This window comes from Lonchura striata, chromosome 13 (genome assembly GCF_050655825.1).
Source record: "Lonchura striata isolate lonStrDom1 chromosome 13, ASM5065582v1, whole genome shotgun sequence".
NCBI lineage: Eukaryota > Metazoa > Chordata > Aves > Passeriformes > Estrildidae > Lonchura > Lonchura striata.
The window spans coordinates 6,942,501-6,957,617 of record NC_140715.1 but is presented as its reverse complement, the minus strand read 5'-3'; the positions used below and the strand labels follow the sequence as shown (position 1 = coordinate 6,957,617).

Sequence of the window (15,117 nt, the reverse complement as noted above, 5' to 3'; positions counted from 1 at the left end):
AGCTCTATCAGTCATGGAATCTGTAGTACCTGGGGTTTTCTCTCTTATTTTTTCCCTCTTTTCATTTTTTTAATTTTAATTTTTATTAGTAGTTGCTGACTTTTCATTTTGACAGCAAAAAACTGAGGAGTGAAGATGCAGTCCCTTTTTAGAAATACAGACAAATCAAAAGAAGCTATTCTAGCACCTTTTTTTTGTTATTAGAGGTACATGTTGTGTGTAATTTAACTGAGCACAGTAGGTTTAGAACTTCTATGCAGTTTCTGGTCTGCCCAAGGGGTGTCTTTGCTGTAATGAGGCAGCTCTGAGCAGCACTGGAGGTTCTGTGTGATGTAGGACTGTGGGGTGCACACAGCACACCTGAACACCCCCTCTTTAACAGGGGCTGGGGGTGTGGTGGGAGGGTGAGCAGGGAGCAGAGTTTGAAACAGAACATTGAGTGGACAATAGAGATATTTTTTTCCATAAGCATTGGGTTAGAGCAGGTGGCCCTGGGAGCCTGTCCAGCCTCTGTCCTTGGAGCTTTTCAAGAACATGTTGGCTGAAATCCTGAGCTGCTTGCTCTGACCTCAGAGCTGTCTTTGCTTGGCAGGGCACAGGACTGGGCACCTGTAGGCACAGAGTTTGAGGTAATTGAGGTAAAAACAGCCCAGCCTCATCCCCAGTGTCACAGCTGTGAGCAGCAGGTGACAGCACTGACAGCAAGGAGCCATGGAGTGCCCAGGGGCACTGAGCAGCCACCAAAGGGAGCAGAGGCACACGGGGCACTGCATTAATGTGAGGGGATAAAAGGTTGGGCTGAAGGACAAGGAGGGCAGGTGCTTGACAACTCTTCTGATACTGTATGATGATACTCTGTGTTGTGGCTCGACTGCAACGTGTGCTGTGACAGGCTCCTCCTGGGGCTCCTTCCATCCTAATTTATCCTTTAATCCCATTCAGCTATGTTAAAATATAATTGCACAAAGAAATAATAATTCAGAAATTGAGTGTGCTTCCTTGCTCCTTGAGTGTATTGGAAAACAATCATGAATTATGATGCCACTTTTGAGGGGGTTTAAGAGATTTGGGGTGATCTGGGAACTGCTGTCTCAAAATCTGTGATGGGCAACTCTGTTGAAGCCATGGAAACAGGGAGGGGGTCAGGAAGCGACGCTGTTGAGGCAGGATGGTATGAAAGGACTCTAGATCAGAAGGTGAGAGAGTAGAACTCTGATTTATTTCAAATACATCTCTCTTTTATAGACAGTATCGTCTAGACCTATTCTATTGGTCCCAGAGTAAAAACATCTCACCCCATTGGTGTGCAGTGAATGACACACAGTGGTAGAATTTATTTATAAACAATGTGAACAACAAGACAGATAAAGAATTATTTACATTTTTTCTCAACTGTTTCCCACACTTCTGCCTGGTTAGAAACTTTCGTTTTCTCTCTGACTGAAGTGAGAATACCCAAAAGGAAGTGAGTGTAATTCATCTTTGAGTCGGTGTAGTTTCATGCCTTAGAAACATTCAAGAGGATTTTGCAGGGCTCAGCCATCTCTGGAAAAGGGTGATCCAGCTGATTGAATGGGCCTTTGTGTTTTCAAAAGGGTCTCAGCAAAATCTGTCACTAAATGTCTTCAAGGGAGCATTTAACCTAGCACAGGGTAAGAGGGAAGATACCTGCATGGTGAGCAGTTATTTGAAAGACAGCAGAAGCTGGAGCTCCCCAATGAACTTTCATAGGACATTAAAATACTCAGAGAAGATGGTGGGGTAGGAAAGTAGGTGATGGCAGGGTGCTAAGAACAAGATCAGCTTGTGGAGGATCACAGAAGCACCTGTGAGTCCAAATAAGAGGGAAATAAAATTACAGGAGACCTTAGGGCAGAGAAATGTAAAGGGATATTCATGGCAAAAGCAGCTCTGGTTGCTGGGTTGGTGATGGATCATTACCTGTGTGCAGGGAGGAATGCTTGCCTTGTCAGAGCTCAGGAACAGCTGAAGGAAGGAATAAAGGGCAGAGAACACTGTCTGAAAGGTGTGGTGGATCAAGCAGCTTATGAGATTTTAAAGGGGAATGGAAAAAGTAAATGGGAGAGGGATGAAATAAGGAGAAGAAAATCAAGGTCGGGGAATGTGAGATAAAAAAAGAGACTTGGTGGATACTTGAGTACTTAGTAATTACAGCCACTGCTGGGACTGAGGGAACCAGCATGGCTTTTCTTAGGAAGCCGAAGGAAGGAAGTGGCAGTAAAACAGCATCAGAAAATCTGATAGAAGAGCTCTTTGAGTTTCATTTTAAATCATAATCACTGTTTCTTTGTGTCCTTAAAAGCTTTGTGTTTAACAGTTGTTGCTATGGTCTGACCCAAGGAACCTTTTTGGCATCTTCTGATTGGCTTTGCTTTGTTTATTCTACATTTTAACACTTTTTCCCCACATATCCCATTTATGTCTTTATTAAACAGTCATATAATATATAATGACCTTTAATTTTCAGGGTATACGATGCAGGTATCTTTTTTTTCTATTTTTTACCATACACACATGCATAATGGCTTGAGTGTTCTGTAGCATGAGTTATTCTGGACTTAATGGATCCTCTGGAAAATAATGAGCATTTTTCTAGTGGTGTCACTTTTTTTCTTTAGTTCTCACAATGTTTCTTTGTAGAGCTTATAAGAAAATACAACAGAAAATTACTTCTACATTAAATTGGAGAAAGTTACTACTTTTTGTGGCTTATCATTATCCTTGAAAGATTTTTTGAGTGTCTTTTACCATCTAAATGACAAGAAAACATTGATCATGCTCTGCTTATGCTTTTTTTTTCTTTTTCTTTTTAACTTATATATATATATATATATATAGTTCCTTTGTAAACTTAGTAATATAGATCCAGACATTTGAATTTGAGAAACACTAATTAAATGTAAATATTTTGCTTAAATTTGGGCTTGGGTTGAAAGGGAAGATTTGTAGATACTTATATGTAAGGTTTAGATCCCAAATAATCTTCAATCATAAATTTTTGCTAGCATTTTCTAGCTTCTTCTTTAAATATTTCTGTCCTAGTTTTTAAAGTACATGCTGAATATGAAATATTTGCCAGTGTCTTTTACTAATTACACTATAGAAGTTTCCTCTTGTTTGTCTGACTGGATACTCCCCTTGCTTCAAGCTCTGTAATTACAGGTGGCTCCTCAACAGTTTTAAGATGAACCTTTTTGGATTTGAGGAGCCACTCATCCACGTGTGTTGCCCTGTGCCCTTCACAAGAGCCGTGCTTAATATATATGGAAAAAATCATTTGCCTGAAAAAATTACCCAATCAAATATTCTATCAATGAGCAATCTATTGTTGATATTATGGAGGCCTTTAATCTACAATAAATCTTTGTTAGAACTCATCAGAACTCCCAGTTTGAGAGAAATGTGATTATAGCACTCTTAAAATGACATTACATCATCGGGGTGATTGGTTTATCATTTGGAGAAGTGACATCAATCATAACTAGCATAACCACACAGTAAATGAATTCAACCTTTCTACTGCAGAACAATGACACAATAATTGCTCAAAATCAAACTTGAAATGAAATCAGAAAATGCACTTTCTTTAAATATGATGTTAACCTCATGGAATATATTATTAAAAATCATGTTTGAGAAAGTTCTATGTAATTAAAAATAGGTGAAAATGTATTCCTTTTTTCTCTCATTAGAACCTGTTTCAGTTGCAGAATCATTTTCTATGCAAGAAGATATTATGCTGGTTTTAATTGAACTCCCATCACTTAGATTCCTCTGCTTGTATTTCTTAATATAATATGCAGCACAATTATATGTGATGAAGGACAAGAGGTTTTGAAATCTGGTGCACCTGCTGATAGTATTTGGAAAAACACAAACATTGTAGAAGGAAATGAGACCTTTTAGCCATTAAAAGTTACTGGATTTTTTATTTCCTTTTAAAAGAATGTCAGTTCCTGCCATACCATTTCCTGAGATGGTTTCTTACAGCTAACAATAGGAATAGGTCTATTTCTTCTTCTTGTTTGTGTTTTATATATTTTTTTTCTGGTAAGATAAGGTGACTCAGCTTGTTGAAATGCCATTTTAATGGCTTCAGTCAAAATACAATATAACAGGCTGGTTTTCAACCTTACGTGGAAGAAAGAGAAGGGTTTTTGTTGTTTGCACCTTTGCCTTTACTAGAGAGGGTTTGTTTCTATTAAACCAAATTTTAACTGGCAACACAAAACCAATTTGTTTTGTTTGTTCATTTCTCAGTACGAGTGAAAGACACAGGACAGACCTACTCACACATTAGGTTTTCATATAATGGATCCATAATTGGACACATTCATCAGCTTCAACTACTCTAACAATGAGAACGTAGAAGCAGAATTGGAGTGTTTTGATTTGGGGAAAAATTCCAAACTGTGGTTTAGATATTGCCATGGTTCCTAAGAAATTGCTGGAGTTTAACTAGAAGGGGGATGGTACCCATTTTTTTGGTGTTAATGTGTCTTTTTGGCTCAGAAACAGTGATTTAAAGCATTTGGCTCCATGTAACAATGTCTGCCCACAGAGTAGTTTGGACACTGCTTGGAAAACAGGGTTTGCTTTGATTTTTTCACAAGCAGTTTTTGGCAGCAAGGAGAGAAGAAAAGAGAAACAGGTTGGCTTGAAGGAAATAATTGTTCTTTAATGTTGTCTGTTAGAGTTGGAATAAAGAATAAGACTCCTTTTGCTTATGAGCCTATTGCATGGAAATATCATGTAAAATATCAATATTCATTATTTTCAGTATAAATATCTAGATGGATCTCCCATGTTTCACAGATAATACCAGTCTATAGAATTTCATTATTATTAATGTGTAATTACCACCACCTCCATGCAGTTTAATCTAGTTTGTAAAAATCTTTTCTGAAAGAAGCCAGAACTTTCATTAATGCACTGTAGCTGAAGGACTTATTTTAAATCCTCTGCTGGGAGTGCTTGGAAGTGTTTGTTTTACAGCCCTCTTAGAATCTGGCATCAAATAAAGAAGTATTTCCAGTTTCTACTCTATAATGCAAACCCAATTCCAGAACTATTGTCATCTTTTAGAAAGAAATTAATAGAAAAATTATTACATCCTTTCAGATGATTAAGCATCACCCCCTCCTGAATGGAAACTACAATTTTCTGCACCTATCAACCTACAGGACAGAAAATACATTGACAGCCACAAAAATTGAGAATCCATAGCTTTATTTATTTCTGGTTTTTAATCCTCATGAACGATGGCCTTTGTTTTACTTAAGAGACCAAATATTAGAGTTTGGATTGCTCAGTATGTAATGGGGGAAGGGCAGCAACAAGGGAGAAAAGGAACTGGAATCTTCCTCCCCTTATCAATATTGCATCTGGGGCCAGGAGAGAGGGTGTTGTTTTACTCTGCTGCTTGTTGTTTGTTCTTCTGCTTGTTTACTTTTGGTTTTGTTTTGTTTGATCTCTGTGCATCACTTCTGACATCTCAGGTAGGGAGGAACAATTACCAGAAAGAAAATTTTGGCCTCCACCACCATCACTTTCCTGTCCTAGCTGCTATATAAGATTAAGATTTCAGCAGCATCTTTTGGAACCTCTTTTAGCTTATTACATCATAGAATTTGCCAAGTTATGCTTAGAGCAGCAGCAGTTAAAATCAGTTAAGGTTCCAGGCTTGGGGTTTCTAAATTATTTCCTGTGCTTTCCTATAACTGCCTCCAAAAGGCAGCCCTGCATCCCAGCTGTGTATACAATTCTCCTGGGAAAGGGTGCTTCTTACTCATATATTCACAGGGAAATGCCATAAGGAACTTTCTTCAGTTGTTGCTTTGCAGACAAAGGGTGATAGACTGATCTTTATTGTTTCTGTTTCCAAATTAAAAGTAAATTATATGTTTGTTTCTGCTATGGAGCCTGGCCTAGCTTTGAGGCTGTAAACAAGAGTGTCTTCGAACATGTATTGTTTAAACATTTTGTGGACGTAACAGCAAGGCCTTTAAATAAATATTTTTTTTCAAAATTTGTTTCTGATGCTTAAATTCTCTAAATCCTTAATGACCAGTTATAGTCTCATTCTGTTGCATCTCTTGAGCACTGAGTCTAATTTTAGAGCTTTAGAACTAGAATTAGAAATGGAAGGAACAGCATGAACAATGTTTTCCCACTGAAACTGAAGGGTGTACTTTTTCAAAAGTATCAGCTCCATGTTGCTGCAACTATTACAGATATTATTGCTGCTGCTAATCTCTGTACCCTGTGTTGATGATGCCTGCAGATGTCTGAATTTCTGCCCGAAGACATGATTCTAGATATTAAGATATGGCAGAAACATTCTATTTATTAATTTATGAATTCATAATAACAACAATCAAATCTCAAACAGAAGGTTCTATGATAATAAAAATGATAATGAATTACTAAAAGCTGTAGAATTGAGAACAGACTTGAATTCTGCTGTTTATGGGGGGTCTTTTTAAGCTCAGCATCGTTTTGAGAGTTGGAGAGATTTTTTTTTTAGCTGCTATTGATTGTTTAAGGTTTGTAAATGTGTAGAATTGGGAACCCCTGTGGCAATAAAAGCCCCCCAGCAAAGCACTTGCAGGACGGACTTCCCAAGTTCCCATTTCTCTGTGCATTGCTGTTTTCTGACAGCTTCCCTGATGGCTGGGACACAACTCAGTGGCTGTGGCCAGTCAGGCCTGTTCTCATTGCCAATGCTTATTCTGTCTCGTGGCATTTCTCAGACATCACCAATAACTGGCAAACTTTGGAAAGCTGTTGAAGCTTTTGAAACTTAAAGGCTCAATATTGTTGCTCAGTGTCATTGCACCAAGAAAATCAGTGCCTGGACTTGGCACCTCACTTGAAAACTGAAAGGCATTGAGGATACTGCAATTGTAAGCAGAAAATATATCTTTTTATTTTTCTCTTTTTTTTGTATGCTGAGTCCAGATGCTGCTTGTGTGTTTTTCCTTTGCGTGTAGAAAAGGCAAAAATTGTTCTTGCTAACAGGCTCTGCTCTAAGTGGTGCTGTGTGGGAAGAACATTTTGGGCTTTCTAATAGTTTTGTCTTTTGATACAGAATTTTAAATCTTCTGAACTGCATCTCCCTTTCATTGGCAGTGACACAATCCTGACAACTTCCATAGTGGATAGTGCTGCTCCTTTATGTGGAAAGGCAACATTTAGAAAACATTTCGTGTTTTTAGCTGCCTACCAACACAGTTTGGTAGCTGACTAAAGTGAAGAGTTGAGCATATGCAAATTGTTTGCACTTCATGGGCTACAAAGTAAAGAACCTAAAATTTAGGGTATACTTTTTTCAAAATATTTTGCAATATTTGTATAGAGAAGGTTCTGTGGGTGGCTTGGTTGGTTGGTTTTGTAACAGAAGAAAGTTTAATAACTTCCTTCTTTCTCCCTATAAATCCAAATAAGTGCCATTTTAAGTACTTGAAAGCAAGGAGGCACTTTTCATCTGAGTCAATATCTTGTCTTATGGATTTTCTGATTTTGATATGCCATACGCTTCTGGTTTATTTAAATGATAAATTGTGCATTTATCTAGTGCTTAATTATTACTCCTAGTTATAAAATTACATTAATGGATTTACAGTTTTGATACCTGTTTCTAATATGATTATACATATTAGCATCTTATCAGGCAAACTGTAAATATATGTCACCTATTTATCACATTAACATCTCTAGAAACTGAGTTTGTCTTCATATAAAGCATGATGAAATCAATGAAAATTAGGAATTTTTTCCTTCAGAAGATACTCAGTCTTAATTTAAAAAGTACAGGAGATGGGAAACTTCAGCAGATCACTGGAGAAACTGATCAGTGGTTACTAATTATTCTCCATGGGGTTTTTTTTCTTGCCCTATTAATGCCTGACTCTTTGCCTGGCAGTTCTCCCATGCATGTCTGCAACATCCCTTCAGCATAAACAGAAAGAAATCTGGACTCTGTCATTTTACTTGGAATATTTTTCCCTTCGTGTTTCCCTGCCCCTGCCCTGTTGCCCTCTGGGATCATGTGCCCTAAAATGGTTTGCACATACAGCTTTTTTGGTGAAAACAGCTGAAAACAGAGCTCAGCCAAGCAAATTAAACTTTCCTGGTACTTCCTAACCCAGCTCTTCAAATGCATGAGCCATGTTGTAAGGATGACTCCTGTGCCTGCACCTCTGCATCTTCTGCTGCTGAATGCTTCTGCAGGCCAGGATTTTGTCTTTTTTACAGACTCAGCTTCAGCTTGTGTAGACACAGCTACAGTGGGAATGTAATAGAAGCCTGTGGTTCCTCCACTAAACAGCTGCTTTATTTTGGTGCAGGGTTACAGAGATTTCTCCTGGGAGAGCCAGCAGATGTTCAGAGGGGCTGCACTCGGAGCTGAGCGTGGTGTTTGGTGGGGCTCTCTGGTGATGCTCTGTACTCACACCGTTCTGCCCTGGTGTGGCTGTGCACAGCTGACACTGCAAGCACTCAGGAAATCCAGTGCAAATCCTGAACTGATCCAGTTCCTGTGGAGTTTGTAATTCCCACAATGTTTGAAATTATTACAGACTAAAACTACAGATGAAGGGTTATTTTTTTCTCAAGGAAGAAAATCAACCAAACACTGCCTTTTTTATTACATTGCAAATATGCATAATTCATGTTTCTGACAGATTGTTACACAGAAAGTAGTGGACTTTGAATGTTTGTAGAAGCTAATCACTGGCCTGAGTATATGCTTAATTTTCAGACTGTTTCACATCAAGGCATAGAGGGAGTCTTGTTCCATTGGAAATTTTGTTTCTCGCTCTGTTCCGTTTGTTTGGATTTTATGTTTTATTCCATTCTGTAGCAATGCTTCACTTGCTCCCAGTTCCCCAGGTTGCTTTCATTGCAGTGACCTTTTCCATCTGTGTAGGATGCTATTTGTCACTCCTCTCTCCTTGGATCCCTGCCTGGCCCCACCACGCTCTTGCCTCCTGCACAATGGTTCCTTTCTGTCTAATGCACTTGTGCTGGGTGTCATGGGGCTGGAGCAGTGGGATCTTCAGAAACTCAGCTTTTCTCTCCTTTTATTCATGTCAGGGGTAATGGTTTGTGAAATAAATAAATAAATGCACACCTACAAGCAGAACCATAACAGCATCCCTACGACTGTAGTGATAACTGGTCCTTGTCTCGCATAGTTTGGATCTGAGAAAAACAACCTAGTAAATCAAAAGGAAGGAAAATTGGCAGCTCGGTATGGAAATTGGGCTGTTTTGAGAAGACTCCTTGTACCTGATGCTCTGCTAATTTAAGAATAATAACTAGAACACTGTAGAAAATGAGAATGACTTTTTACAAATGATAAAATAGAATGTGTGGGCATAGAAGCCCACAAGCACCTAAAAGTTGGAACTCTAAATGTGCTGATAGATATTTGAAAATCTGCAACTGAAGGATTGGTTTGCTGTGAACTGCCATGCCCTGAAAACTCCATTTGTAACAACAGAAAGGTTCAGTATTCTCTGAATACTCCCAAAAGAAAAATATTTCTGTTATTTTGAAATATGCCTCCTGGTCTTCAGACCTGGAGAACAGTTGTTAGTATGGCATGAAATGGGGAGTCCCAGCTGCAAATCCACCTGATTCAGGAAGAACTCAGAAACCTGGACTTTAATATTGTATAGTTAATTAATTGAATCTGTAATGTATATGGCATGATAATTATTTTGGGGCATACAAGTAGCTCATTCTACTGGAATCAGCAGGAATTCTGTACACTGAATATCAGGCTAACTCCTCAGTTAAGTAATGAGGTGTGAAATGTTCTGCCTAACAAAGCAGTGTTGAGCATGTTTGTTAATACTTTTCATGCAAACAGGTGGATAATTGTTTTATTTGACAGAAAACTGTCAATTATAAGTACTAGCAAATATGGAAAGGTGTAAAATCTTTGTTAGCTTGTGAGCTTCAGTTTTCTGAAAAACTAATTTAATTTAAGTAATTTTATTAAGTAAAATAATTATAATAATTGGTGAAATTTGAGAGGAGGGTGTCTGGGGAGTTGGAGCTCAAGTGGTAGAGGATGGCTCTGAGTCATTCTCTCAGGGGCTGGGACTGAGGACAGGGACTGGGCAAATAAAACCTTTGTGACTCTGCCATGAAGGTTTCATCAACTCCTGGCACCTGCATTTCCAGCTTACCTGAAAAAACTTGCTACAAAACCATAAAGGAGTAACATGGAAGCCAAATAAATAAAAAACACCATTGGTAAGACTTAGGGGGGATGAAGGAAAAAATTTGGACTTTTCCAATCAGCAAATGTGGTTAGGAAGAGCAATATGAAGCACTTCAATCCACAGGAGAATGTGGGTTAGGCTTCTTCTTGCTCTTTCAACCTTTGTGTTTTACTTTTCAGTGTGGGTTAAAAAAAAAAGGGAAAACACTTAAATTGTCAAAATGAAAGGTGAAAATATTGGCTTAAAAATGAAATTATTCTGAATTTCAAAAATTAAATCCTTATTGTTTCTGCATTTTCACGTCTATCTCTTCATTCTCTATCTTCAGCTAAAAATGTGGCAAAATTCAATTAGATATTTGTGAATCGTTTATCTCCTTGTGGTCTGAAGCAGGCACTACACAGCAGTTGCAAAACAGCTATTTATTCTAAAATCCATTATCTTAGTAGACATGTTAAGGCCAGTCAGTTATACTTGTGAGTGCTGGAGAAGATAGTAAAGAGAAAAACAGGGTGCCTTGAAGAAATGGAGGAATTTCCAAGACTTAAATTTCTCATTTGAGACTGACTTGAAATCATGATGGGATTAGAAGGTTGTGGAGAGCAAAGTGCATGAACAGGCTGAGAACTGGAGGTTCTGGTACTGCAGAAATGCTGCTGAGGGACTGTCCTTACAAAACTCATCCAAGGAAAAGGCTCTTGACTGGCTGCAAACTGCCCTTGCCCAAGTGCCAGCCAGCAGCTGAAGGCCAGCCCATCTCCCAGGTGGCACAGCCATCCTTCCAAATCATTTCCAGGAGACACGGGGATAAGACAAATCACTAGCAGCTGTCATCCAGATGTACGTAGATGGCCACAAAACTTAGTTCTTCCTTTGCTTTCCAACTACAGGCCAGTTCTAAATATCTTTTTCCTCTCTTTATTTTCTCTTGTTGACGGCTGGAAGGATTCCACAGCCTGGATTCCTCGGTTCCTCTGAGATCATGCCAGAAACACAAATGCATTAGAGACTCTTGTTTCAATTTCTTTTTTTGGAACAATTTCCATTAATATCCTGCTGTCACAAAGCAACCGGTGCTGTTTCACAGCTCTTTATCAAGGCAGTTTTATTCTGGGGAGCTCCAGCAATTGCTCTTTGAGTCCAGGAACCCCCAGTGCAGCTGACTCTTCTGGGGAACACCGAGCAGCCACGTTGGGTTCAGCTGATGCCAACTGCTTCATGTTTAACATTTACGTGTCTTTGAGCAAATTAGTACTGCTGGATCCTGCTGCATCAGCAGCCTCTGCATCCAGTGGTTTCTTCACAGCTTAGTATAGATTAGTTTATGGAGTGGTATTTTATTTATAGAAAAGGCAGATTCAATTTGAATTTCCCAATTCCTAAAGGGTATAGAGGCACAAATTCAAAATCTGGATGGCTGGTTTGGTAATTGTTTGGTTTGGGGAGAAGGGTAGGATACCTGTGGGTTTGTGTTGGGTTTCTGGGTGATGTTTGAATATCCACCTCAAATATTTTCGTTTCTCTGAGAATGTTAAATTTTGAACTGTTTTTTAATAACCAATCTGGTTTATTTGATTAACAAAAAAGTGTTTAATAACAAAATAGTCTGTCATTATAGACTTATATTGAGAGGATCTACAGAAATATGATCAATAGGTTTAAGTCTGAATAAAAATTTTGCTGTTGAATTACTTCTCATTTCCACAAAAAGTTCTCAGATAGTTTTATGAGAAAGCACCTAAAAAGTTTGAGCACTGTACTGAAATTGTATTATTTCAGATTGTGGTTTCAATGTAGTATTATCAAAACCAGAAAAATATTAAGTACGTAGAACTTCCCTCTCTAGTTTTTCTAACTCACTCGTGTTTTCTAACCAAAGCTCTCTGCATCTCCCCCTGTTAGTCTCCAGTCTGAGCCACTGTTAGATCTGTGTTCTTTTTTCCAGGCCTGTTTTTGTTTTCTCACTGCAGGGCAAACACAGAGCAAATGTCCTGGTGATGCCTTAAGTATTGGCTTTTCTGTTTTTCTGCCCTGCCCTGCACTAGTGCATCACTCTGAACTCCATGCAGAGTGGCAGCAAGCTCTCATCACAGCTTGGTCAGACAAGACAATCCTTCCAGGCCTGAGAACCAAGGTCACCAGCACGGCCTCAGGCCCCGAGAAGTACAAACAAAAATAAACAGGGAGGGGAGAAGCAAGCTGGGGGAATGTGACTTCATTCCCTGAAGCTGTAATTGAACAATTAACCTCTGATGTGCAAATAGAGTGAATTTATATCTGTCTAAAAACTCATGACCATCATCCACATTGGGTGTAGCTTTTGCCAGGCTTTTGGCTGCCCAAGGTGTGTCTGTTAAAGGCCTTTAATAACTACCCACTCTATTCTTTTAACTCTGTCTAGCCTCTGTTCTAGGTGGCCCCTTCCCAACATTGCTGGGTGGGAGCAGTGGGAGCTCCCCACAGCAGCCCAGCCATGAGAGTGGCCCTCCAGGCCACTGTGCTCCTCTAGAAACTGCCCACTTCATATTTTCACAAGATTTAATGCTTTCCTCCACCTTTGATTTGCACTTTGGGATCTGTTGAAGGTATGATACATGGTTAATTTAATAGTATAACAACAATATGTGAATGTTGGTGACTATCCCCATGAGTGGAGCTCACAGGGATGGAGAACATCCAGGGCACACACTGAGCAAATTGCTCAGATGGAGAAGGAGCTGTGGCTGGGCTCTGCCTGCTCTGACAGGCTCCAAGAAATGAAAGGGGACAGATTTTCTTACAGCTATCCCAGCTGCTTTTATTAATCTGTGTTATTAGATGATGGTTAAAGGCTCTCTAATGATTTCTTGTTTGCACCCTATTCATCAAAATTCATGTAATGAAGCTGCTCGCCTGCTTTTATTTGTTCTTAAATCTTATTTGAGTCTCTAACTCGGTGTCTAGTGCTCCTTTTGGCACTTTTTCATGTGGCAGTCTCTGCTTCACAATTACAAAATGTAAACCAACAAAAGGATTCTCTGTAGCTGAATTCTCACTGCTAAGCAATGTGACATAAGGATATCAAACCCACTCATATTTACAGGTGATGCATATCAGAATAGGGATCATTTTTGTGTTGTCTTGATGCAAACATTAAGGTGTTTTGGTTTTTTGGGGGGTTGTTTTTGAGAAATTTTCATGCCATCTTTTTTTAGCTGTAAGTGTTGAAAGCTTATTACAGGATCTAAAAATGAATAGATAAGCAAGCTTGAAATAGCAGATTTACTGACTGGTCCACTGCAAACATTATGTGCTAGTTGAGACAGTATACTGAACAAGTTTTTGAATTTAGAAACAAACTCCAGGTTCCTGCACTTCCATTGAGCTTTGTTGAATCCTTTTCATAAGACATTAGAGATTCAATATTGATGGATATTGAATTACTAGGGGAAAAAAATGTTGAATTTTCTCAAAGATGATAAAAACATAAATTTAATGCTGTTGTTTTTAATGACAGCAAAGTTAGGTCCCTTTTTTGAATATTGGAAGAGCTCCAAAATAGCCATTGGCACTTAGTCTGGGAATATTTAAATATCAGTGGCTCAGAGCAACAAAGAGTTCTGCTGTGTCACTGTAGAGGATTGCTGTGGCTCACATAGGCACTACTGTACTAATCAATTAAGCAGGAATTTGCATATAAATAAAACTGCAACATAAAGACTTCTGGAAATAAAATTGCATCTCCACTTATGAACACAGCATTTACGAGAGAAAAGATTTTGTGTAATGAAGCAAATTAAAATAGCACTGGATTTCTAACTGATCTTGGAATATCCATGTTTCTTCTAGAAAAGTAAAGGAGTTTCCCAATGAAATTTACTGGCGTGTTTGGGTTGACATAAAATATGACATTACCCAACATGTCATGCGATGAAATTTACCCTTTTTTAGCCTCTGGAGTTATTAATGGAATATTCTGATAGCTGTCAGTAAAGCAAATATTGTTGTCCAATAGAAAAGCATGGTCATTAGGAAGAACAGGGAAATTAACACCTGTGTTTGCATCTTTCACTGCTCCAGAAAATGTCCAGTGAACATAATGTGCAGTTAAATACATGCATGTCAGTATTGGTTTTGTTTCTTAATCCTCTAAATCTTGAAGCCACTACCCTTTAAAGTGATTATTACCTTAAAACTTTTATCTGTAATGTGGTAGAAAATTTGAAATAATTGGGCAGAATCACACCATAGAAAACAATATACAAACAACAAGAAAAACCTCCACAAAATGAAAAACAAAACAAAAAAAACAAACAAACTATAAAGAACCCCTGTTCTGTAGAATTTTTATTTTATGGAAGTGGTTGATTTTCATTTTTTAATGAGCAGGCTTTCAAGATGAGTTGATTTTCAAATATGATGGGTTTTAGAGCACTGCTCTTATATATACTCAATAGCTTAGGTAAGAAAAAAGGTTTGGGTTTTTTTTAATACTTTTTATTCTCATGAGGAAAAAAAGCCAATCCCTCTTTTCAAACCAGTAATGACTATTTTTAACCCATTTGATGAACCATTTAAAGACTATTATAATGTTTGTTATCAGTAATATTTCATTAGATATTATTAAATAGATATTTCTGTTAGTTGATGTACATTGTCTATATCCATATCCTGGAAACCTTTATAGTTTATAGATTATTTCCATATAGAGGATGTATATATACAAATATACATGAAAATTACCCCCATGGTCATGTTCTCCTTCCCATCCATACAGGTACATAAAATGCTGCTACCCAGAGTGGGAGAAACACATCCTACTGCACAGTTTATTTATCTTGTATTTTGTCAGTGCCCAGCAGATGGTGGAGACTGTGTGTCT

At 38.3% G+C, this 15,117-nt stretch overlaps 1 protein-coding gene across 25 annotated transcripts in view; it reads left to right on the top strand.

Annotated features, from left to right (window-relative positions):
* The window catches only part of TENM2 (teneurin transmembrane protein 2), a 1,518,527-nt gene that overhangs the window by 1,295,834 nt on the left and 207,576 nt on the right, over positions 1 to 15,117 (top strand). The gene's annotated exons all lie outside the window — the stretch shown is intronic.